Below are 24,274 nucleotides of genomic sequence, written 5' to 3' on the forward strand. Positions count from 1 at the left end.
TTGTTATTATCTGGAATGTACTGCCTGAAAGGGTGGTGGAAGCAAATTGAATAATAACTCTAAAAAGGGAATTGAATAAACACTTAAAATGGAAAAAAAATGCACGGCTCTTGGAAAACAGCAGAGAGTGGTGGAATAATATGCTAGTTCTTTGAAGAGCTGGGACAGTCCTGAAAGGCTGAATGGCCTCCTTCTCAGCTTTATTATTATAGGAGTGCATGATTTACCGGCTCAATCCAACACCCCTTTTACACCTGTTGTTAATAAAAAGAACAAAAGAAAAAAGTTGCATTTGTGTGGCGTCTTTCATGACCACAGTATGTCTCAAAGGCTTTGCAGCCAATGAGCTACTTGTGAAGTGTCGTTCCTGCTGTAATGTAGGAAATGCGGCCCACGATTTTCACGTAGAAAACTTCACAAATGGCAATATGGTAATGCCCATATAATCTGCTTTTGTCATGTTGATTGAAGGATAAATATTGATCAGGACACCGGGGATAACTCCCACGCACTGCTTCCAAATAGTGTCGTGGGATCTTTTACACCTGAGAGGGCAGATGGCACCCTTTCGAACCAGTGTAGGGGTTTCATGTCCCATCCGAAAAACGGTATCACTGACAGTGCAGCACTCCACTTGAGTGCGGTGTAATTTTTTTGCTCATTTCCTGGAGTAGGATTTGAAACTGGGACGTGCTCGTTCCAACTGAGCCACGGCCGATGAGCTGGGTTTGTTTTGCGAATTAAAGAAGAAGAAATAGGTAAATAGAACTCCCGGATTTTAACAGTTCCACTTCAGATTATATACACACACGGCGCGCAGTACAGACACTAGCTACAATTGTGCTCTTGAATCCAACATCAGAATAGCTCTGCCATTCTGGGACTTGTACTATAACATCCAACCATTTAGTCGATTACCCAGAACTGCACAATAATTTCTCGCCTACGTGGACAAAGTTGGTCATTTTCTACAAAAGAAATTTCAGTGGACTATGAATCATTAAATAATTACCGATCATTAATAGATTGAGATACATTAATCGATTGGAAGTGATGAAAGGCTTTGGAATCATTGATACATTGGCAGACATCAATCAGTAGCAAGTTATCAATTGCTTGAGAAAGTTGATGGCTGCGGATGTATCAATAGGTTGGAAACATCAATGGATTGAGAAACATTTAATGTTTGGGAAACACGACGAAGGACAAGAATTTTGAGAAATATCATTTGCTTTGAATATGACACCCACGTAACCCCACCCTTGTGTACGAGGGAAATGCCTATAGATTCGCAAATGTCTGTCTGTCCATCTGTTTCTGTTAGTTGGCGCAGAGACAGTTTGTTACCCCTGATGAACGTGAATGGGAACTGTGCACAAACCAGATTAATTATCCTAGATTATGGGAGAGAGTCTCTTATACAAGGAGTGGGATCAATTGGGAATCGATAAACCGGGAGCCGTTCATCTAAAAACACATCATCAATTATACCTCAATATTAATAATACATTTTGTAGCGCCTTGGAACATTCGGAGCACAAATTTGTGTGGAGAAATAATTACTGAATATTGACATACTGGCATCTTATTGGAGGTTTTATATCCATGCAGCGGGTTTCCCCGACACAAAACATGTCTAACACAGAAGTGCAACCAGATGAAAAGCAGGATTCTGCATTAACCTCATGCTATAGAGTACGGGCCTGAGAATAATCTTCAAAATTGTGATTGAAATCACCATATTCAGCACCATCACTGACTCATCTCTGTCCGGCTCATATACCATGCCCACTCTTACCATATGTCTCCATCCGGCTCCTGCTTATGTGCTGATATTTGTTGTTGAAACAGGAATCAAGACTCATGGGGGCAGGCAGCAAAGTGGAGTAAGACCACAATCAGATCAACCATGATCTTATTGAATGGTGGAGCAAGCTCGAGCGGCCGAATAGCCTACTCCTGCATCGATTTCTTATGATATTATCACAGTGACCCTAAACCACCAACCTAAGCAGATCCCATTGAAATCCTGACCTGACCCGTCCAATTCATTTAGTGCATCAATGGACTGAATGGAGAGGCTCTGGGGAGAGTGGTTAAAGGAGTTCAGGACATTTGAATTTGCAACCACAATGTCTAATGCCCACAGAATATATTTCACTGTGGCAATGACTTAGAATGACTATATGGAGGTACAAAAAAGTTAGAATTCATATTCTGTTAATGTGTGACCTTCCTAGTCTCTATTGGAGGGAAGAGGAAAAACGTATCCAATAGATTGCTATTTTTCTGCTGTGATTAAAGTAATTCGGGTAAAGGTGTTCTGTGTGCTTTGTTGTACATGAAAAACCACATGTCTACAAATAATGAAATTGCCCCTTCTCCACCCAGTCATATTTTTGAGACGAAGATTCTCCATCAGCAGAGAAGGACCATCAGTACCACAGGGATATCTCCAGGCATCTCATTGTGAATTCAACTCAGGTCCATCTATTCATTTCTCACATAGACATCCAACTGTCCACTCATTCCAGCATCGCTGCATCTGTCCCTCCATCCACGCAAATAAGCATATTCATCTATTTCAGAATGTATCGCCTCTCTGATATCCTCATTATCTGTCTGTCTGTCTATCTATCTATCTATCTATCTATCTATCTATCTATCTATCTATCTATCTATCTATCTATCTATCTATTATTATGATGTGCTGCACAGATCCTCCAGTGCACTGTTGCTACTAACAGGGTGTCTGAGACGTTGGATGTATTTCCTTTCCTGAGATGGGAATAATTCACATAGTTTCACAACTGAAAAAATAAAATTGATTCCAGTATTGTTGCTGGGTAGATTTGTTTATGAATATGCCTCATTGGCAATGTTAAGGGTTTGAAGTTGGCTTGCAGCCAAGCGGTCAGTAATGAGGAAAGAGATCTTTGATTGACTGCACAGAACCCCCAGATGCTTCCTGTAAATAACATTTACACCTCCTTGACAACAGTCGGTTGGATTGCAGCCAAATACTGTGTGAGGCAGATTAGCGTGAATATGAAAGGACAAAGACAGGATTTAACCATTTGAACATTAACTTATCAGCAGTGATCTTCCAAAAAAAAAGCATTTTACGAGGTATCACATTTAAAGAATAATTTTCTGTAAATTCAGTTAGCATATTATGATAAAATGGGAGCGCCAAATAATAAATTGACCCACGTGATAATTAAATATAATTCTGGATAATTAAGATCATTTAATTCGGGCTGCTTGAAATTCTGGAGAGAACTTTTAATGACACCCCCCAAACACACACACACCGGAATGAGATATTGGGAATTGCAAAATGAATAAATAGGTGGAATTGTCTTGAACCCGCTGCATTTCCTTGAATATTCTCACAGAGCTGTGAATCACATTCAGCTAAATACTCCTTTATTACTGATAACAGCTGCGTGCTATACAGTTTAATTTATCATAATTTGGATTGCTTAACAAGCCTTTTCATTGCCAGGCTACCAATGGGTAGAGAAATTCCCAGTTTATGATATGATTCTGCAGCAGATAAAGCGTTTATTCTTGTGATATTCAGTAGCATAGCGCTAAGTACTGATCTATCGCGTTCCTGAGACCAGTGCATATTGAACAGTGTGTCGCTAATAAAGTTAGCTGCAACGCTTTGCTGATCGCCATATCGGTTCTGATTCACCAGCTCCTCTTTTTCAAAAGCTGGTATGAATTTTACGTGTCACTCTTTAATTATCAGGCAAGCGGACTTCTTTTGCAAATAATTTTCAAAGCTTGGCTTCGGATCACAGAGTCAAGAGCAATTTGTGAAATACAGAGAGTGAGACACACTTGTATAATGTGAGGCGTTTCTATTCACTCTGGTCCTAAATTGTGTAACTACAGCCATTCGCACTGCAAATAGAATCACTTTACTAATATCTCGCATTTAGTTGCACAAATTGATAACAATTCAAATTATCGGTGGTACGTTATTGGTGTAGATTGAAAGAATAGATCGACCGGGATGGATTAACATCTACTAACAGTCACTTTGGACCCTGGCAACATAACTTAATCTAAAAGATTCACATGCCCTCTGAAGAGGTGAGAGAATAAAGGGATTTAATTCGCAGCCCACAATGCAATTATTTATTATTGAACAAATTTTCAACTGCAATATCTCCATTTACGACCAAGTAACACTTTGCACTGAAATCATACCGTCCTATGAATTTCCATGGATACAGATAAAATGTTCACATTTACTAGTAGTCCAATGTAATGATATGAGTCCGTTCTGTTAGTGATGTGGAAGGTGGGACGTGGATCCAGTAACCGCCTCTATCAGGGAATCAATAGGCGGCGCCTATAACCTCGCCCCCTTCTGCCGGGTATTTAAATGCCGGTCACTGGGACCGCAATACAACAGTCCGGGAGCCGGTTTGCTCAGTGAGTTCTTACCAGAACCATTTTCCCCGAATTGCCAGAAGGATGAGGTCGGCGATTACTCTCAGTCTGTTGCTGGTTTTCTTATCCCGTGAGTAGTTTTTATTGTCCAAGTCTCTCGCTGTTACTGTCACAGTATTCGACTCTCTCTGAAATGTTACAGAGTCAGGAATCATTTCACCAGGATTAATCCTAAGGGTTTTTGATATTTTTACAGGTGTCCATTCGGATGTCGTGTTGACTCAGCCAGAGGCAGAGACCGGGAAACCCGGAGGCTCCCTGAGACTGACCTGTAAAACCAGCGGGTTCGATCTTAGCAGCGCTTACATGCACTGGGTCCGACAGGTTCCCGGGCAGGGGCTGGAGTGGTTGGTTTACTACTATAGTTCATCCAACAATGCTTACGCCCCAGAGATTAAGGATCGATTTACTGCGTCCAAAGACACTTCAAACAACATCTTCGCTTTGGACATGAAAAACCTGAAGACAGAAGACACCGCCATCTATTACTGTGCAAGAGATCACAGTGACAGGAACCAGGGCTGGACCCGTACAATAACAGATCATGAGCGAATTCGACAAATTCTATTCTAACCTGACGGTCAGTAATTGTATTAAATACAATCTTAACGGCAGCGTTCAGAACCAGACCATATACAGTCTCTTACAGAACTAACACAGTGAAAATTCAATGGTGCAAATTTAAGACACTGACCGATGTTCTGATGAGTATCTTTGGCTGTGCTGATTTTTAATGTTAACAGTGTTAGCAGTTGCAGACCTGGATAAGATGTTAGTTTAATTTAACTGATTCCTAGAGCGAGTTACTTGCAGTCACTTCCTGCTGCATGGTGTAAACGTTTGGATATATTCTGAACTAGATCAGAAGCGAATTCATATTTGAAGTGAATATTGAGAGGCAGTACTGAACAGAGAGTGAGTGCAGTATTTGTGCGGTTTCGTGTCACTGTGGGTACAGCAGTGGGTCACGGTGCTATACAGATGGAGTTCCTCATACAAAAACCCCAGACAGGGAGTTTGCTCAAACTTACGATCACTGCCACGGCAGAATGGCCGTAAACAATGAGGTTTAAATAAAATGATGGGGAAAACGTAATATAGATTTCTAAAAATGTATAAAAGTCTCCTGCTTTATTAGTGCTGAATGTCACCTTACATCAGCACAGATGCTTCAGAAATATTCCGATCTCTTTATAAATATAATGACCAGTACGTACTGAATTATCTAATTGATGTACTCTTCTGGTAGTCAGAATCAGTTTTTTTTGAGAGCACTGTGGAATTTGATCTCTGTATTTTACAATTACAGTCCACCGCAGTATTTGACACGGTGTGTCTCACTGTGATATACTGGGTGGCACAGCAGTTACTGTCAATACAAAAACTCCCTCAACACTAATTGATGAGTCTGGGTCAGTGCTCGCTTTTACAATCCAACTGCATATACAGTGAAGTACTATTTGTGTCCAGCACTGTCCTCCTAGCACGGTTTATTATGGATAAACTGATTAATTACTCATTCATCAGTTGGTGATTTCAATAATTGCTGATATGTTACTGTGTGAAATATAAATCATCAGGGAAATTAATAAAGAGTGAAAAGAATTATTAACGCAGTTATAATTTTACAAAGAACCCTCAAGAATTTATTTTGCCTCTGGGGTGTGGATATTTAAAATAATAATGGAATTCTCACTATTCTGTGCAGAGCCAGTTATTGTGTGACCCAGCCCAGGGAATGTAACACTGTGACTATCTTGACTACTGGGGACAAGGGACCATGGTGACGGTGACTGCAGGTAAGAAACATGCATTTATTCAGTAACTGTTTTATTTGTGTTTTTCTTTTATATTTCGATTTATTTTAATGATACATTCGTTCACTGAAATGTGGGCTCAATGGATTCTATGTTGAGAGTTGTTGCATAGTTTTATGTGATTTTGCTGTAAAGGGATTATAGAATTTAATGTCTTTTCCACAAACGGTGCTGTTGAGGGATTCAGTTACTGTTTGATGTGATTTGGTGTTTATTTGCTGATGAGATTGTGTGTTTAGGCTACTTTAAATACCTAATTGTTGTGAAACTGACGTTTCTGTCATGTTTAATCTTGATGACATCTAGTTGCTGCAGGTTTTCTGATCGAACACAAACAATACGTGTTTAATTATGTTTGAAAGATTATAGGCAGAAAGCTTCAGCAGTCAAAATAGCCTAACGATATTTCGATCTATTTTTATTTGTGGTAATTAAATTGGCATCTATCAATCTACTGCTCACGAACGCTCATATGTAATACAATAAGATTTGATATAATTATGAACTACATAAGTAACAAATTTGCAGATTAAGATTAATATAATCTCACTTATTAAAATGTTGTGATATCAGCCAATATCAATGAAATATGCTATAGTATCAACGATAATTTATTAAACAATTTCTGTACTAACAATTCTGCTACCATTATGTTATATATCGCGCAACTTCAGTAACTAACTTGTTCCGAGACAGCCGGGCTCGATGGAGTCTGTACTGAGATCTTTTGCAATGTTTCATTGGATTCTGTTGAAAGTTTTTTGTATAATTAAGCTGCTTCTCCATGAAATGTACTGTGGCAGGATTCAGTCCGTCAGTGATGTGATTTGGTGTTTATCTGCTGAAGAGAGTGTGTTACTTTAAATAAGTAAAATTTGTGAAACAGTTTGGCATTTCGGCATTGTTTAATCTCGAGCGGCTGCAGGTTTTCCAATTGAATGGAAACATTCTATGTGTTTAAAACTGTTTGAAAGCCGATTGTAGCCGGAAAACTGGCAGGTTTCAGAAATGATAAGAAGCATTTTAAGATATTTCAAGGTTTTTAAAAAAAATTTACGTGCTAATTGCAGATTAAACTATGAAGCTGTGGTTTGCGACGCTCATTCAGTACGTGAAATGTTACTGCAATGACACGCTGCATAATTAGAAAGTTTACAGATTGAAGAGTAAAGTTAATGTCATTCAAACAATTATAATGTGACAATATCTCCTCATATAAACCAAATATGTTTTAATATGAACATCGAATCATTATTCATTAATCACCTGTCACACTTCTGGTGTGCCATGCGCACAATTATCGTGACCTGAAAAATTTGTGGGCTGGAGACAATTTTTAATTATGCTTGAAATTATTTCAATAAGAGCGAATTTATTCCAGTGCTGTGTTCAGTTTTATAAATGCTTTTGAATTAATTGTTATACTCCTGATTAAAACAAGTGAATTACAGCAAGTATTTATTTATAATTATCAATAATTATCACTAATCTAATATTAACATTTTCCTGAGACAGGAAGTTGCTGGCAGTCAAAGAATTGCAGATATGATTTTATTTAAATTGAAGAAAATTGCAAACTGCGTAAGGCGAGAGCCAAACAAATAACACCTTGAAATTCAAGCAGATTCAATTAATTACAAAGGGTTGATATTAGTTTTGTATTCAATAACAGCATCCTGTCACCCATAGCTGTGCTGCACACAGGATAGCATTATAGGCAAAGAACAGATTATACCTGAGAGTTATTCTTAATTCTTACTCAATATTAAATTGATCAACAAAATCTCGACCACATTTGTTCATTAAGTTTCAAATGTCGCAGATGGTCTGAAAGAAGTATTCTCATCCAATTTTACAGTGATCATTTTGGAGCTTCTTTCAATTAAAAAAGGACAATATATTTAGCAATTAATTTACAGGGATTGTGTGCATTACGAGAGTAAAATATAAAAACATTGTGTGATTAAATAGTGGCAGCACCGTTACTGATCGCAAACTGCCCGGATGTTTTTGATATTTTTCTTATATGGTTAAGATTTATGACAATATTTAAACACCAGAGTCCTGCTTTCACAAACAGGCGATGTTATAGCCCATGAACAGTTAGTGAGATGTGACCCTGGCTAGGCTTGAAACTATTTAAAATGTTCCACTCTTAAATTCATCGTGTGAAATACTCGCTGAGAATAGATGGAGTTTATGATATATCAACACATTCAGATACATGCACAGTTTACAAATTTGTAGATAGGAAACAAGGTGGGAGTAGAAATTATTGTTCATTTCAAATTATTGAACTGTGATTCGATTTCAGTAAAAGGAATTAATTTGTCTGAATGTTTTCATCTATTAATATGACGTTTATTATTTAATATTGATTAAGTGTCATAATAATTTAATTAAAACCCCATTATTTCACAAGGTGCCAGGCAGAAACTGGTCTTGAATTAATATTAACTAATGTTTAAAAATACTGCATTAAATCAGCTAACATGAATTTTAACTGAGAATATAATAGTGCTAATTCATTAAACATAAATGAGCTCCCACAATTCAGTAGTATAATTGCCAGGATTCAAATGAGTGCAAAATCTCAAGGGCCGGGGAGAATTTTGAATTATGCCTAAACATAACTTAAAGAACAATAGATTTCTTACTCAAATAAAAACAAGAAATGCTGGAAATACTCATCAGGTCTTGTAGCATCTGTGCAGAGAGAAGCAGAGTTAACGTTTCAGGTCAGAGACTGAGTTCTGAAGAAGGGTCTCTGACCTACAACGTTAACTCTGCTTCTCTCTGCACAGATGCTGCCGGACCTGCTGCATATTTCCAGCATTTCTTGTTCTTATTTCAGATTTCCAGCATCTGCAGTATTTTGCTTTTACATTTCTTCCTCAGCTGTTCTCAGCTCGATAAGGTGTCACCGCAGATTTTAATGAATTAACTTTGTGTCTTGGTTCATTTTTTTGGCAAAACTGAATTAAGAACTTATATCAAACCAGTGGGTAAATGTCTCCTGATTTTTTAAATTCTTACTCTGCCACTGTGTTCCTGTTACAGACATCAAATTTTCCTGAATGTGAATTGTTTTGATGTACTCATTTGAAGGGAGACTATCTCTTACATGTATTTAAGATTGCAAACAGAAAGGGAGAAACAGTTGGAGGTCGAAGGGAGTTTTTGAAATGATTATTAGTTTAATTTCAAAGAGCTTACAGACTTAGAGTGATCACAATTTGACAATTGAATCAATTGATAAATTAGAATCAAACAGCCTCGTTGAAATTGACAGATTGAACAGATCTATCTGCTAAGAGCCCAAATATTACACCGTTTGTGTCTGTTCTGTTTCTGTGCACCTGCTCACGGTATCTGGACGAGGATTCCTCCATACAGGTTGTAAACAGTCTGGGTCGTTCTCCTGCAAAGCAAGGAATGCAACTTGATCCATTTATTTAAGAAACTTGTACCTGTGAGAAACTTAAAATTTTGACTTTAAGTTTGATGAGGCGCCTCAGCAATGAGATCAGTATCCCAGTCTGTGACAATCAGAAATAACAGTTCAAAGATACGACAGACAGACTGTAGAAGGAAATTTGGTCAGTTTGTAATCAGTAATGTACCTCCCTTGGGAGTGTTTGATTCGGCAATGCAGAGGAAACTTTACTGTATATTTAATCCATACTGTAACTGTCCTGGAACCGTTTGCTGAGGACAGTGTAGAGGGAGAAATTACACTGTATCTAAAGCGGGTTCAACCTGTCCTGGATGTATTTGATAGCACAGCATAGAGGGAGTTTTATTTTATATTAAACTAGTGCTGTACCTGACCCAGAGTGACAGTGCCTGTGGCTTTCCACGGAATATAACAATTGCGATGACCTTCAGGTCATGACAGGGCCGTACAAGGGGGTCTTTACTATATAGCTTAACTTTCCTGTACCTGACCCGAGAGTGATAGCCCCACAGTATTCAAGGACCCTTAATCTGCATGTAACTAATAAGTTGTGAGTTGTCGACCCAGGTATATGAAAATAAATTATTCAATTGCCCAGATGAAACAACGCAAATTAATTGATGTAAATATACTTTCATGGCCAAATTTTAATGAATTAATAATATCTAAAAATGTTAAGTATCCGATAATTATTGAATGAGATGGGCCTGATTTTGAGCGCACTTTCAGAACAAAGAGTTTCAGGAAGTGACCGTAACGCTCTGTTCTGATCTGATGGGAGACTGGAAGTTCTTTCGGCGCTTTAAATTGAGAAAGTCGACACTCCCGCTCCCAATAACCATCATGATCATTTCATGTTTGAAACTATTATTTCGTTCAAGTATTTTCAAAAGGTAACAGGCAGTGATAAACTCTGGTGAGATGCAGTTATTGGACTGGGTCACAGCTGAAGTTACAAAACCACTGCAGTAAGCTTCTGTGAAACTTTTGAAGTGATACAGTTAGCCCGCAATCAATGTCAATCACAATAAGCTTGAAGTCACTGACAGTATCTGATTGACTCATTTGTATTAAATCCTTCAGATCCTCTTATTTTAAAAGTCCTCTTTCGTTATAACAAGCAATAAAAATATATGTCACAGAGTTGTTCAAATTTATGAAGCCTTTCCTCCCATTAAATTGGAAAGAGCTAATTCTACTGACTTGAGTAGAATCATAGAATCTTCTCGCATGTAATGTGGCCATTCAGCCCGCCATGCCTGTGTTCACTCTCAAAGAGCTCTCCAATTTAATCCTACAAGCCAGCTTTTTCCTCATAACCATGCAAATTAGTCTCCTTCTAGGACATGTCCTGTTGCCTTGTGCACTCCAGATGCGCTTACAGAGAGCATGCACAGACAGGACAGGTTGAATCGTCTCCCTTTGTGTTGTAACCGTTCAATGCTTCTATGAAAATCACTCTCTGTCAGTAAAGAGATCTCCTTCCGCAGCCACCACCCCGCCCACACTCCATTTTGTTGTCAAATATTTATTTTGCTACTGAATCACTTGCCAGAGGAAACAGTTTCTCCGTATCTGTTATATCAAACATCCCATAATTTTGAACATACCTATTCGGTAACCGCCGAAGAAGAACAATTCTACTTATATAATCTCTCTACATAACTGAACTCCCTCATTCTTGACATCATGCTGGTAAACTCCCTCTGCACTCTCCCCAAAGCCTTGGCATCCTTCTGAAAGTATGTTGGCCAGAATTGTGTGAACATATTTCAGCCTAATCAGTGATTTGTAAAGCTTTAATATGACTTCCTTGTTTTTTGTATTCAATACTCCATTTTACAAGAGCAAGTATCCCATTTGCTTTTTTAACCACCTTCAAAACATTGTGAATATACACCTTAGGTCCCTCTACATTTCTACCCTCTTCAAAATAGGACCATTTGGATCACATTAACTTTCTGTGTTATTCCTCAGTAAGTGCAATACTTCATATTTAACCGCATTAAATTGCATCTGCTATGTCCTTGAACATTTCACCAGTCTGTCTATGTCCTCCTGAACTCTGTTACTATCCAGATCTCTGCTTGCTTTGTATCATCCTCTAACTTCGAAATTCTACTCCCCATACTCAAGACCACGTCATTATATTGAACAAAAAAACAATGACCCTCCGACTGACCAAGGGGGATCACAATGCTTTTTTTTTTCCAATTAGAAAAGCATTGGTTCACCGTCTCTCTCTCTGCTTCCTATACTTGAGCAGGTTACCACCATCCCTTTAATCCATACACTTCTATTTTCTGAATGTTCTCTTTTGTGGTATATTTTCGAATGCCATTTGAAAGCCCACATGTCCTACTTTTGCGCCACCAGCATCGACAATCTCTCGGTGAGCCAGCTTTCAATAGCTGACCAATAAGCCTCAAGTGGTTGAATTGTCCACAGAAGTGAGAGTTGACCATGTCAGCAATAACACTTCACTAATTTTTGTCCTTCTGATATTCACTCGATGTATAATGTGTAAGTGATGTCAATATCTGATATTTATAGAAGAAACCTGTCCTGATGTTCACATTATGGTCGGTGCAAGCAGCAAGAAGAGGTGTCTGTAACGACACAGTCAGCAACACCAGTTATCACTGGTGAGGGGTGGGAAGATACTTTGGAAAACTAAAAGGACTATTGAAAGAACATCATTCCAGATGTCCGACTTTTAGGAATCGGATTTAATTCGGATTATTAATTTATTTGGAGAGAGAAGCAAACTCCGGAGAGATCCATTCAGTAGAATAAGATAGAACACAAATCACAATCCTCAAGCACTGAGAAGGAAAGTGATAGCCTAGAGTCAATGCTGAGTCATATAAAACTTTAATTCCAGAAACTAGGTTGTGTAAAATTCCCCTCTAAAATCTGTGTACTATATGATTCAGTCCATATTTTAACGGAAACTTCAATTATTATTCTAAAAATTCTTTATTGTCAAGGGGATGTAGAAGATTAAGCGAGTTGGGCTGTAGAGGAAGAATGAAGGAAGAGGGTATGAATCTACTTTTCTACAAAGGGGGTTGTTAGGATCTGGGATGATCTGGGATGGGCGGCACAGTGGCGCAGTGGTTAGCACCGCAGCCTCACAGCTCCAGGGACCTGGGTTCGATTCCAGGTACTGCCTGTGTGGAGTTTGCAAGTTCTCCCTGTGTCTGCGTGGGGTTTCCTCCCACAAGCCAAAAGACTTGCAGGTTGATAGGTAAATTGGCCATTATAAATTGTCACTAGTATAGGTAGGTGGTAGGGAAATATAGGGACAGGTGGGGATGTTTGTTGGGAATATGGCATGAGTGTAGGATTAGTATAAAAAATGGGTGGTTGATGTTCAGCACAGACTCGGTGGGCCGAAGGGCCTGTTTCAGTGCTGTATCTCTAATCTAATTTATCAGAAAGAGGGTTGTAGACAGAATCCAAAATAGCTGGGTAAAATGGAACTTTTGAAAAGAAGGTCAGTGGGATCTTTCACAGGCCTGATGGACACTACCCAGAACTGCACCTGGGTCGCTGGGTCTCTGAGGCTGCGGTGCGAACCGCTGCATCACTGTGCCGCCCGAAACGTAGTCGATGGTTTTTAGGCGGCTTGGGGTGGGGGAACGCAGCAGTCTATTTGCAGAGAGCAAATTTCCAGAACTGCAATTAAAAAGGTCGAGTGTTTTTTTTGACAAAATGCTGCTGGTTAGGAATAAATACTGACCGAAATAACGGGGAAACTCCTCTTCCAGTTTAACCCAATGGAAGGTAGTTTATAGAGATGACTTCAAAAGGTTATTACTTTAGTAATGTGACAGGTCCTGAAAGAGAGGTGTTTTCCTGAACAGGGGACCCGACAGGTGATGATCACCAAATGATGGAACTGATGAAGCTCAAATGCGGATGAAGGTTTTAACCAGAAAATATTGGAATCAGTTTCTAGCTGGAGTCAAATTCCGAGTTGTCTGGTTAATAAGCATGAATCACAGAGTCTAACTTGTTCAAAATGTCATTCTTTCCCAGCGACACCGTCTCCCCCAACACTTTACGGCCTGTGCTCCTGTGACCAACCCAACACCGGCGGCTCCGTGGCCTACGGCTGTTTGGCGATGGACTACATCCCCCAAATCACCCGCGTTTCCTGGAAGAAAGATAAAGAGCCGATCACCACTGGATTGAAGACTTACCCGTCAGTGCTGAACAAGAAGGGAACCTACACCCTGAGCAGCCAGTTAACCATCACCGAGTCAGAGGTGGGAAGCAGCAAAATCTACTGCGAGGTTCAACGCGGAGAGTCAGTCTGGATCAAAGAAATTCCAGGTTAGTGTTGTGGAAACTGTGAAAAACAGAAAAGGTATCGTTATCTTGTGTAGAGGTTTGGCTATCGTGCACAGTTCTGATCCCTGGAAACTCCAGTTAGTGTCTGCTTGACAGCAAAAAACCTGTAAAATTATTAGAACAGTTTGAGTTAGTTATAAACGTCTTCCAGAAATGTCTAACATGTTTTTCTTGAAGATTGTAAAGGTGACATCGTCCATCCAACTGTTATCCTCACCCAGAGTTCCAGTGAAGAAATCACAAGCAGCAGATTTGCAACTGTCGTGTGTTCAATCATCGATTTCCATCCAGAGTCAATAACCGTGAGTTGGTTGAAGGATGGACAACCCATGGATTCGGGTTTCGTCACCTCTCCCGCCTGTGAAGCAAACGGAAACTTCTCGGCGACCAGCCGGCTGACAGTCCCCGCTGGGGAATGGTTCACCAACACGGTCTATACCTGCCAGGTCTCCCATCAAGAGGTCACCCAAAGCCGAAACATCACCGGATCTCAGGGTAAGAGACACAAACCGAGGAAGATCCAGATCATTTTGTGCTCCGATGATAATCAAATGTAACAATTTATTGGAATTATTACAAAGCACTGAATATTTTTCCAATTCGCCATCGTGCAGTTGTATGCCTCAATCCGCTGCGAGTGCTGAATTAGAATTGCTCACAGTTCAACATGTCATCACATCACCAAAGAATGTTTCCTTCTGCTTTGATGGCATACAGTGAGTGAGGTGGCCTTGATATCAGGTTGATCGTGATTTGGCCGATCATATTCGAAGCGGCAATAGGTGTTTGGAACTCTTTCCTGGTCACAACCTCGGCATCAAGTGCCAGAATGAGCATCTTCCCTATTTAGAAAATTGTGTTCAATTCTGGACTCATGAGCTCAGGAAGAATATATTGGCCTTGGGAGTGATGCAACACACATTGAGTAGAATGATAGCGGGGCTGAACTGGTTAAATTAAGAGGACAGAATTCACAGGCAAAACTTTGTGTATAGAAGATGAAAGGGTGATTTGCTTGAGGTGTTTAAGATGTTTACTGGAATTGATGGAGCCGATGGAAAAAAATATTTCCTCTGGTGGGGACTCCAGAACAAGATGGCATAACTTTCAAATTAGACCAAGGTCATTCAGGGATGATTATCAGGAAAGCTATTCACACAGTGGGTGGAGGAAATCTGGAATTCTCTCCCTCAACTCGCTCTTGAGGTTTGGAATCAATTGAAAATTTTCATTTTGAGATTGATAGTTCGAAGTTTGGCAAAAGTATTAAGGGATACATATGGGCTGGATGGATTGCATCCCAGGTTGTTAAAGGAAACCAGGGAGGAAATAACGGATGCGCTGAGGATCATCTTCGGATCCTCACTAGATACAGGAGAGGTACCAGACGACTGGAGGTCTGAGAAAGTTGTACCATTGTTTTCAAAGGATGCGAGTGATAGGCCAGTCAGTCTGACCTCGGTGGTGGGTAAATTGTTAGAATCTGTTCTGAGGGACAAGATAAACTGCCACTTAGGAAGGCACGGAGTAATCAGCGATAGTCAGCATGGATGTTTTAAGGGAAGGGTATGTCTTTCTAACTTAATTTAGTTTTTTGAGGAGGTAACAAGAAGGATTGATGAGGGTAATGCAGTGGATGAGGTCTACATGGACTTTAGTAAGTCATTTGACAAGGTCCCACAGGGCAGACTGCTCAGTACAATGAAAGCCCATGGGATACAGGAGAATGTGGCAGGTTGGATCCAGAATTGGCTCAGGGCCAGGAAACAAAGGGTATTTGTCGACGGATGTTTTTGTGAATGGAAAACTGTTTCCAGTGGGGTTCCACAAGGTTCAATTTTGTATCCCTTGTTGTTTGTGGTATATATTAACGATTTGGACATAAATGTGAGAGGCATGATTGGGAAATTTGCTGGTGACACAAAAATTGGCCGTGTAGTTGATAGTGAAGAGGATAGCCGTAGACTCCAGAAAGATATCAATGGTTTGGTTGAGTGGATGGAAAAGTGGCAAATGGAAATCAATCCACAACGGTGTGAGGTACTAGATTTGGGGAGGGCAAATAAAACAGAATGATATTGAGATGGGTGGAAGAAGTGAGAGACCTTGGAGTGCATGTCCATAGGTCCCAGAAGGTGGTAGGACAGGTGGATAGAGTGGGGGTGAGGGGGGGGGGGGGGTTGTTGGGGGAGGTGAAGAAGGCACATGGAATGCTTTCCTTTATTGACCAAGGTATAGAATTCAAAAGTAGGGATGTAATGCTGGAACGATATAAAATGCTGGTTAGGCCGCAGTTGGAGTATTGCGTGCAGTTCTGGTCACCACATGACAGAAAGGGCATGATTGCTCTGGAGCGAGTACAGTGGAGATTTCCAAGAATGTTGCCAGGGCTTGAGAGTTGCAGCTATGAGGAAAGGTTTGATAGGCTCGGGTTGTTTTCCTTGGAACGGAGGAGGCTGAGGGGTGACTTAATAGTGGAGTCATAGAGTCATAGTGTTATACTGCACAGAAACAATCCGCTCGGCCCATCATGTCTGTGCTGGCCATCAAGCATCTAACTATTTTAATCCCATTGTTCAGCACTTGGCTCGTAGTCTTGTGCATAATTGTAAGGGTCCGAGATAGAGTAGACAGGACGGATCTGTTTCCCCAAGTGGAGAGGTCTATTACCAAGGGCACAGATTTAAGGTGATTGGTAGGAGGGTTAGAGGGGACATGAGGAAAAACTTTGCTACCCAGAGGATGGTGGATGTCTGGATTTCACTGCCAGGAGCGGTGGTGGAGGGAGAAACTCTCAATTCGTTTAAAAGGTACCTGGACATACATCTGAAGAGCTGTAACTGGCAAGGCTATGGACCAGGACCTGGAAGGTGGGATTGGATTGGGCGGTTAGTTTTTCTTCCGGCCGGCCCGCCACGACGGGCTGAATGACCTCCTTCTGTGCCATAATTTTTCTATGGTTCTATGGTAGCCTGTATTAAGATACAGATCAGCCATTGTCTATTGATTGGCGAAACAGGCTCGAGGGGCTGAATGGGCAACTCTTTTTTTCTATGTTTCTATTATTGCCCTCTGGTCGGATCGCCTTCTGAACCCTGACTGACATATGAGGAGTTCTCACTCATGACAGATATTAGCAAGCTGTCTTACACCATAATTGCAAATTATTCTCCTCAAAAAGACTCCGTGGAACTGCATTTTCCCGACCTTTCACCCCTCCTCCTACGTTTTTCCAGTACCCCAAATATGGTGACAAGACGCCAGAAAATTAAGTTTGTTACCCGTTGGGCCTAAAATTCTGAATTTCATTTGACACTCGTTTTGAGCCAGTGTGAATTACATGCACAGCTCGTGTCCTTGGATGGCAGAGCCATTATATTCAGCGGAGATGTGATCCGTTGCAAGGATCGATGGACGGGCGGAAATACGAACACACGAATTAGAGGCAGTAGTGTGCCACTCGGCCCCTCGAGCCTGTTCTGCCAGGGATTTTAGGAAGAACTTTATTTAGTGCATAACACAATTTCGCCCACAATTATTCGGTTTTTACGCCGGGTACTTGCTTCAAAGCCCATTGCTGCCTTCTTAGGGTGCAAATACACAGTATAAGTTATAGAATCTTCCGGAAGCGTTTTCAGGTTGTTGTCTTTCCAATCAACGATATTATTTCAACAACAGCTAGAGATTGATATCTCGAAGTTGATTTATTCTCCGAGAGACAGTGAAGGCTGAATATTGGTGTCTGATTCTGAAGATGAATCTTTGTTTGTCTTTCATTTCTGTTTTACAGTTCCTTGTTCCTGCAATGATCCAGTAATTAAACTACTGCCACCATCAATAGAACAGGTCTTACTGGAGGCGACGGTGACCTTAACCTGCGTCGTGTCTAATGCTCCTTATGGCATCAACGTGTCCTGGACACAAGAACAGAAACCTTTGAAATCAGAGATTGCCGTCCAACCCGGAGAGGATTCCGACAGTGTGATCAGCACCGTAGACATCTCGACACAATCCTGGCTGAGTGGGGTTGATTTCTTCTGCGTGGTGAGCCATCAGGATCTGCCGACTCCTCTCAGAGATTCCATCCACAAGGAAGCAGGTGAGCGGTGAGATTGAAAAAAAAATAGTGAGAGGTTGTGCTTATTTCCAGTGTTTGTGCAAGGCCCAATTCAACCTGTTAAATGGTTGAATGGATTACTCTGATAATTTAATTGTAATTCACTAACGAACCTCTCTGGAACCATCAGTGATGCATTTAAAGGCAAACTAGAAACGTAGATGATGGAGAAAGGAATAGAAGGAATTGAAGTAAGGTGAGAGGAGATTCGTGTGCAGCATAAACACCAGCACAGGCTAGTTGGGCCGAATGGCCTGTTCCCGTGCTGTAAGTTCTATGTAATTTTTCATTCCAATCCTTTACGTTGTCAGCCAGGGGAATGCACCCGCCTCTGCTCTGGGCTGGAATGCGGGCCAGGCCCCAGAGGGGAAAAGGAAAACCTTGAAAATTTCTCTCACATCTAACCACTGGTTTCATTGTATCTGTAATTCTCCAGTTTATTAATATTTATTTTATTTTTTCTGCAGTTAAACATCTGCGGGAACCGTTCGTGTCTGTCCTCCTGCCCCCGGCAGAAGATGTCTCCGCTCAGAGGTTTCTCTCCCTCACCTGCTTAGTGAGAGGTTTCTCCCCCAGGGAGATCTTCATCAAGTGGACCGTCAATGACAAGTCGGTGAATCCCGGCAACTACAAGAACACCGAGGTGATGGCGGAGAACGACAATAGCTCCTTCTTCATCTACAGCCTGTTATCCATTGCAGCGGAGGAGTGGGCCAGCGGCGCTTCTTACTCCTGTGTGGTGGGACATGAAGCGATCCCCTTGAAGATCATCAACAGAACAGTTAATAAATCCAGCGGTAAACCGAGTTTTGTGAACATTTCCCTTGCACTGTTGGACACTGTCAATTCATGTCAATGAGAATCTTTCGATTGCATTTCAATTCCTAAATAAAAATCAATAAAGACCTTTTCTTCCAATCGCGTTTAAATACACATCCGCTCAATTAATTTTGCTTCCCACATCTGCTAAGTGTAGGTCTATTGATCTAACGAACGGTATTTCCTGCTCTGGGGCCCAAGTCTTGTAGAACCAGTGCTCCCAGCTCAGATACACCACAGATTATTGACGGAGAAAAGCTGATTTGTTGCAGGATTCCAGTAACTTCTGAAACTTTGCTGATTTCTATTGGCTGTGGTCAGGAGGCGGGGTGGGGTGGTGCGGTGAGGTTATGGAATATGAAATTTTCTCTTTTCTAACAAACACCAGCAGCCCATTTAGATGTCTGCTGTTCCTGCTTCTCGTGTTGTCCATCCCTTCAGAACTGGTGTCAGTTTTAAGTTGCAGCATCGCACCCACTAGGAGCTGAAATGAGGGCCACACACGAATACGAACTAGACCCATAATCCCACATCAGAAAGAAGGGAAAGGATAGTTTACTAACCCACTGTGTCATCACTTCCTAAATAGAGACAGGAAAAGGACAATTGTTAGTCCATTGTAACTCTACTTCTCTAATAGAGAGAGCAAAGGCTGCAATCCCTTCCCGCAATTCCTCCAACAGATAAAGGAGCAAGGACATTTCGTAACCCACTATACTCCCACTCCCCCGGCAGAGGTTTGGCTGTCAACTGCTCTCTATTATATGGCCTCAATTGCCATTAGTACAACGTCAGCTTCTAGCTCACTGTACGAAGGTTTTAAGCTTTCTACATGAAAATCATATTGTAAACTACAGATGTATGCAACATAATATCTTTAAACTTTTCCCGGTATATCTTATTCGAACAGATTGAATTCTAATAGTCCAAATGTAACTGGTGATAGAAAACTCCTCTATATTCTTTTACTCTTGTGTTCCTGACGATTCCGAGGTCCTTCAGTTGCATTCAGCTGATGTCATATTACATCTCGCTCAGAATACATTTATGCACAGAACGGCGAAGAATATTCTCTACAATGCGCACCGTCAAAGCCAGACCCGGTTATTGGTTCTCTGTGGAACTTTGAAAAAGAACAAAAATGTACAGGCACACGGACACAAACACACACATAAACATACTCACATGCACTACCACACACACATGCACCTGCATACAGGAACAGACCCAAACACAGATATGAATGCTCCCACAGTCAAAGACACAAACATAAACATAAACACACACCTTAGTGCAGTCTCACTTACACAGAAACATAGACATAAAAATACACACTAGGATTCACATTAATACACGCGCATGGATGCACATACTCGTACATTAACAAAATCATACACGTACACACAAAGACATAGATAAATAGACACATTAACCCACTCACACACACAAATAAACACCAACATTAATATACTGACACACAAACGCATGGAAACACAAACACGCACAGAAACACATACAGTAGCACACGTACACATAATTATACATTAACACACGCAATAATTCATTAACGTAGACATCAATGCAAAAGCACACAAATTATCACAATTATGGGGGCACATCACACATAAACAAACACCTTAACACACCTTTATACACAGTCATTCACACATAAACACACATTAACTTAAAGGGACCCACAAACACATCCAGCAACACAGAAACACAGGTGAATAAGCTGATGGGGACACAAACACACATAACCAAATATTAACACGCTCATACATACACATGGACAGATAGACACAACACACCCAAATACACATACAGGCGGTCACTTGAATACATACATCAATGCTCATTGGCACGCTAACACACATTAACCTACATGGATACATACACACAGCCATCAACATATAAAGAAACACATTAATGCACCCGATTTTGGGTATACAAACAAATAAACACATTCATTCACACTCACACAAACTCACACATGGATACACAAACACAGAGTAATGCAAAGCAAGAGATACTCATACACACATACACAAACAAAAATGCCAGATTATAGACGAAAGCAGAATTCAAATGCGCTATTTGAACAGACACCGTCTTCAACATTTTTCCTCATACATGTAAGACCTACAATTTCAATGAAGCAATGTTTTCACTTAGAAACTGAGATAAGTTATTGATTTTTAAATAAACAAGCAAAATTGGAACTCGCATCCGATCCCTTACCCAACAACATTGACAATCTCCAAATAAGTATCTATCTGAACCTATCTTCAATATAATTGCTATCAATCGGTAAACCTCCCTCTATATCTCACCATAATAATGCCCAATGATAGAACAAAATCGATCTAAACTAAAATAGCGCCTGACACTGAAAAAAAAACTGACATATTTTCCAACACGACCTGGGCGAGGATCATAAGGCAAGAACGCTGAGGAGTGACAGAGATAGCTGGCTGAACATGATTAACTGACTCGATAAACATTGAAAATTAAATTGAAGAACAAAATAATGGCTCAAGGAAGTAAATTGCGAATGTAAAAGAGCAATCTTATATTTAGGATTAATAAGAGATCTAAATACATTTCCTCCCCTACATCTCCGTAGATTCATCAGACCACATCTGGATTGAAGACAATGAGGAAGAGAGCGGCAACATCTGGACAACCGCTTCCACATTCATCATCCTGTTCTTCCTGAGCATTTTCTACAGTGCTGCTGTCACTCTGGTGAAGGTGAGAATACTCAATCCACTCACATTTCAAGTTGATTGAAGCTGTTTGACAAGTCTCTAAAGTTTTCACAGATTAAAATAAACCTGCGAGATGTATGTCCCAGAACACCAAATCTCTGCTTCATTCTTTTATCCCTCTTTTACAGGTCAAGTAATCGCTTGAATTTCGGCCGCCCTGGATTTTCCTCATTTTTTAAAACCTCTTTGCATTATCAAAAAACTGTAAAATTAAAATGCCTTCAATTTATGTTTCCGAATCCGTAGATGAGAAAATCGGAAGCACTGTTTCAGTTTTTCTGTTTGAAATGTATGATATAATCGTGGTTATAATGTAAATGTATCTTCGAGATTCACCGTTGTCTGAATTTCATGTGTAAATAAATAACTATTCTTTATTCACAATTGTTTTCTTCCCTTTATGTTGAGCCCCTGTTTTTTTCTCTCTGGTCTGTTACAGTTTTATAGACAGCTGGCATCTCGGACCGCATGTGTACTGTTCTTGATGTGTCACGCAGTTGTTATTATTCAGTTTGAACCTTTTTAAAAATTTATTCTTTTGAAAATTGTTAATAAAACTTGAATAACAAATGGAATAAGTTGCCGAATTCCTTAACACAAGGCCCATCTACACGCTGCATTTTCCCCATTACAAGTTTTTCCCCTTTCCTGACAGCTATTTTTCACCGGTCCTGTTTGGGTTGGGTTTCAATGCACTCCGGTGAAAGAGATGCTGCGCCATCCAGTGTCCCATCAGAGTAAACACTCCTTTTCCCCTGCTTGATGATGTCAATCTCCAGAGACATTATGACCGCAGAGCGACCAGGAGCATCTCACTGACATCTTTCATTTTCGGGTCGGTCACAGTCACGTGCCAGGTTATGTCAAAGGGCAACACTCTGCTCCATCATAGCCTGACATACAACAGTATATGGAAGATATGTTAAAATAGTGTATGTCACATCAAACTTTTCCAGGGAAGGCATGGCATCGATTAGATACAGAGTAAAGCTCTCTCTACTTTGTCCCATCAAACACTGCCAGGGCAGGAACGGGCCAGGTTAAATAAAAAAGTAAAACTCTCCCTACACTGTGCCATTAAACACTGTCAGGGCATGCACAGCACGGGTTAGATAGAGGGTACTGCTCCCTCTACATTGACCCATCAAATACTGCCAGGACAGGTAAAGCACAGTGTAGTTATATGACAGACACGTGGGGAAGTACAAATCCTGAGAAGCATTACTAGAGACCTGTGCCTATGCAGCATCAAGCACAAATGCTGGCAATCATTCCAAGAGCCTGGGGTCCATCTGACACGCCAGGGAGCACAAACTCGAGGAATGATCCCAGAGCTTGGGGACTATCTCATGCACCAGAGTGATTTGCAAAGCCTGAAGTCTATGTGACAAACAAGGAAGCAAAAGTGGTGGGATGATTCCCAGTGTTTGAGGCTTATCTAACAGAAGAGAGTGCATAAACTGTGGGAATGATTAACGCAGTCTGATCCTATCCAATACAGAGACTCTAACTTGACATTTTCTGTTTTGCACACAAACAGAAACTCTCCACCTGCTCTGCTCAAACACACAATCCAATTTTCTGTCATGCACATGGCGAATCTCCACCTCCACCTTTTCTATTATACTTGGTACCCCTGACGCTCTGTCACATGTTTGCCTGCTGAACCTCCTCTCTGCTCTGTTTCAATCCGTCTGATACCATCTACCTAAATTCACTGAACATTATCCCAGGGATCCTATCTCCCTGCTCCATTCCCTCTGGTACCATCTCCCTGAACTCAAACATCACCCCAGGGATCCTCTCTCCCTGCTCCATTCCCTCTGGTACCATCTTCCTGAACTCAAACATCACCCCAGGGATCCTCTCTCCCTGCTCCATTCCCTCTGGTACCATCTTCCTGAACTCAAACATCACCCCAGGGATCCTCTCTCCCTGCTCCTTTCCCTCTGATGCCATCTCCCTGAACTCACTGAACATCATCCCAGGGATCCTATCTCCCTGCTCCATTCCCTCTGGTACCATCTCCCTGAACTCAAACATCACCCCAGGGATCCTCTCTCCCTGCTCCTTTCCCTCTGATGCCACCTCCCTGAATTCACTGATCATCACCCCAGGGATCCTACCTCCCTGCTCCATTCCCTCTGCCACCTTCGCCATGAACTCAAACATCACCCCAGGGATCCTCTCTCCCTGCTCCATTCCCTCTGATGCCATCTACCTGAAATCACTGAACATCACCCCAGGGATCCTATCTCCCTGCTCCATTCCCTCTGCCACCTTCGCCATGAACTCAAACATCACCCCAGAGATCCTCTCTCCCTGCTCCATTCCCTCTGATGCCATCTCCCTGAAATCACTGAACATCACCCCAGGGATCCTCTCTCCTTGCTCCATTCCCTCTGCCACCTTCGCCATGAACTCAGTGAACATCACCCCAGGGATCCTCTCTCCCTGCTCAATT

At 41.0% G+C, this 24,274-nt stretch overlaps 1 long non-coding RNA gene, 1 pseudogene and 1 gene segment (V, D, J or C); 2 read left to right on the top strand and 1 right to left on the bottom strand.

Annotated features, from left to right (window-relative positions):
• The window catches only part of LOC137348552 (Ig heavy chain C region, secreted form-like), a 703,592-nt gene that overhangs the window by 333,869 nt on the left and 345,449 nt on the right, over positions 1-24,274 (bottom strand).
• On the top strand, positions 4,406-19,138 carry LOC137348975 (Ig heavy chain C region-like; annotated as a pseudogene).
• LOC137348978 (uncharacterized) lies at positions 21,671-22,187 on the top strand. The gene is made up of 2 exons (XR_010969182.1): positions 21,671-21,793; positions 21,939-22,187. It is a non-coding gene; the product is annotated as an uncharacterized lncRNA (long non-coding RNA).

This window comes from Heterodontus francisci, chromosome 34 (assembly GCF_036365525.1).
Source record: "Heterodontus francisci isolate sHetFra1 chromosome 34, sHetFra1.hap1, whole genome shotgun sequence".
NCBI classification, from domain to species: Eukaryota; Metazoa; Chordata; class Chondrichthyes; order Heterodontiformes; family Heterodontidae; genus Heterodontus; species Heterodontus francisci.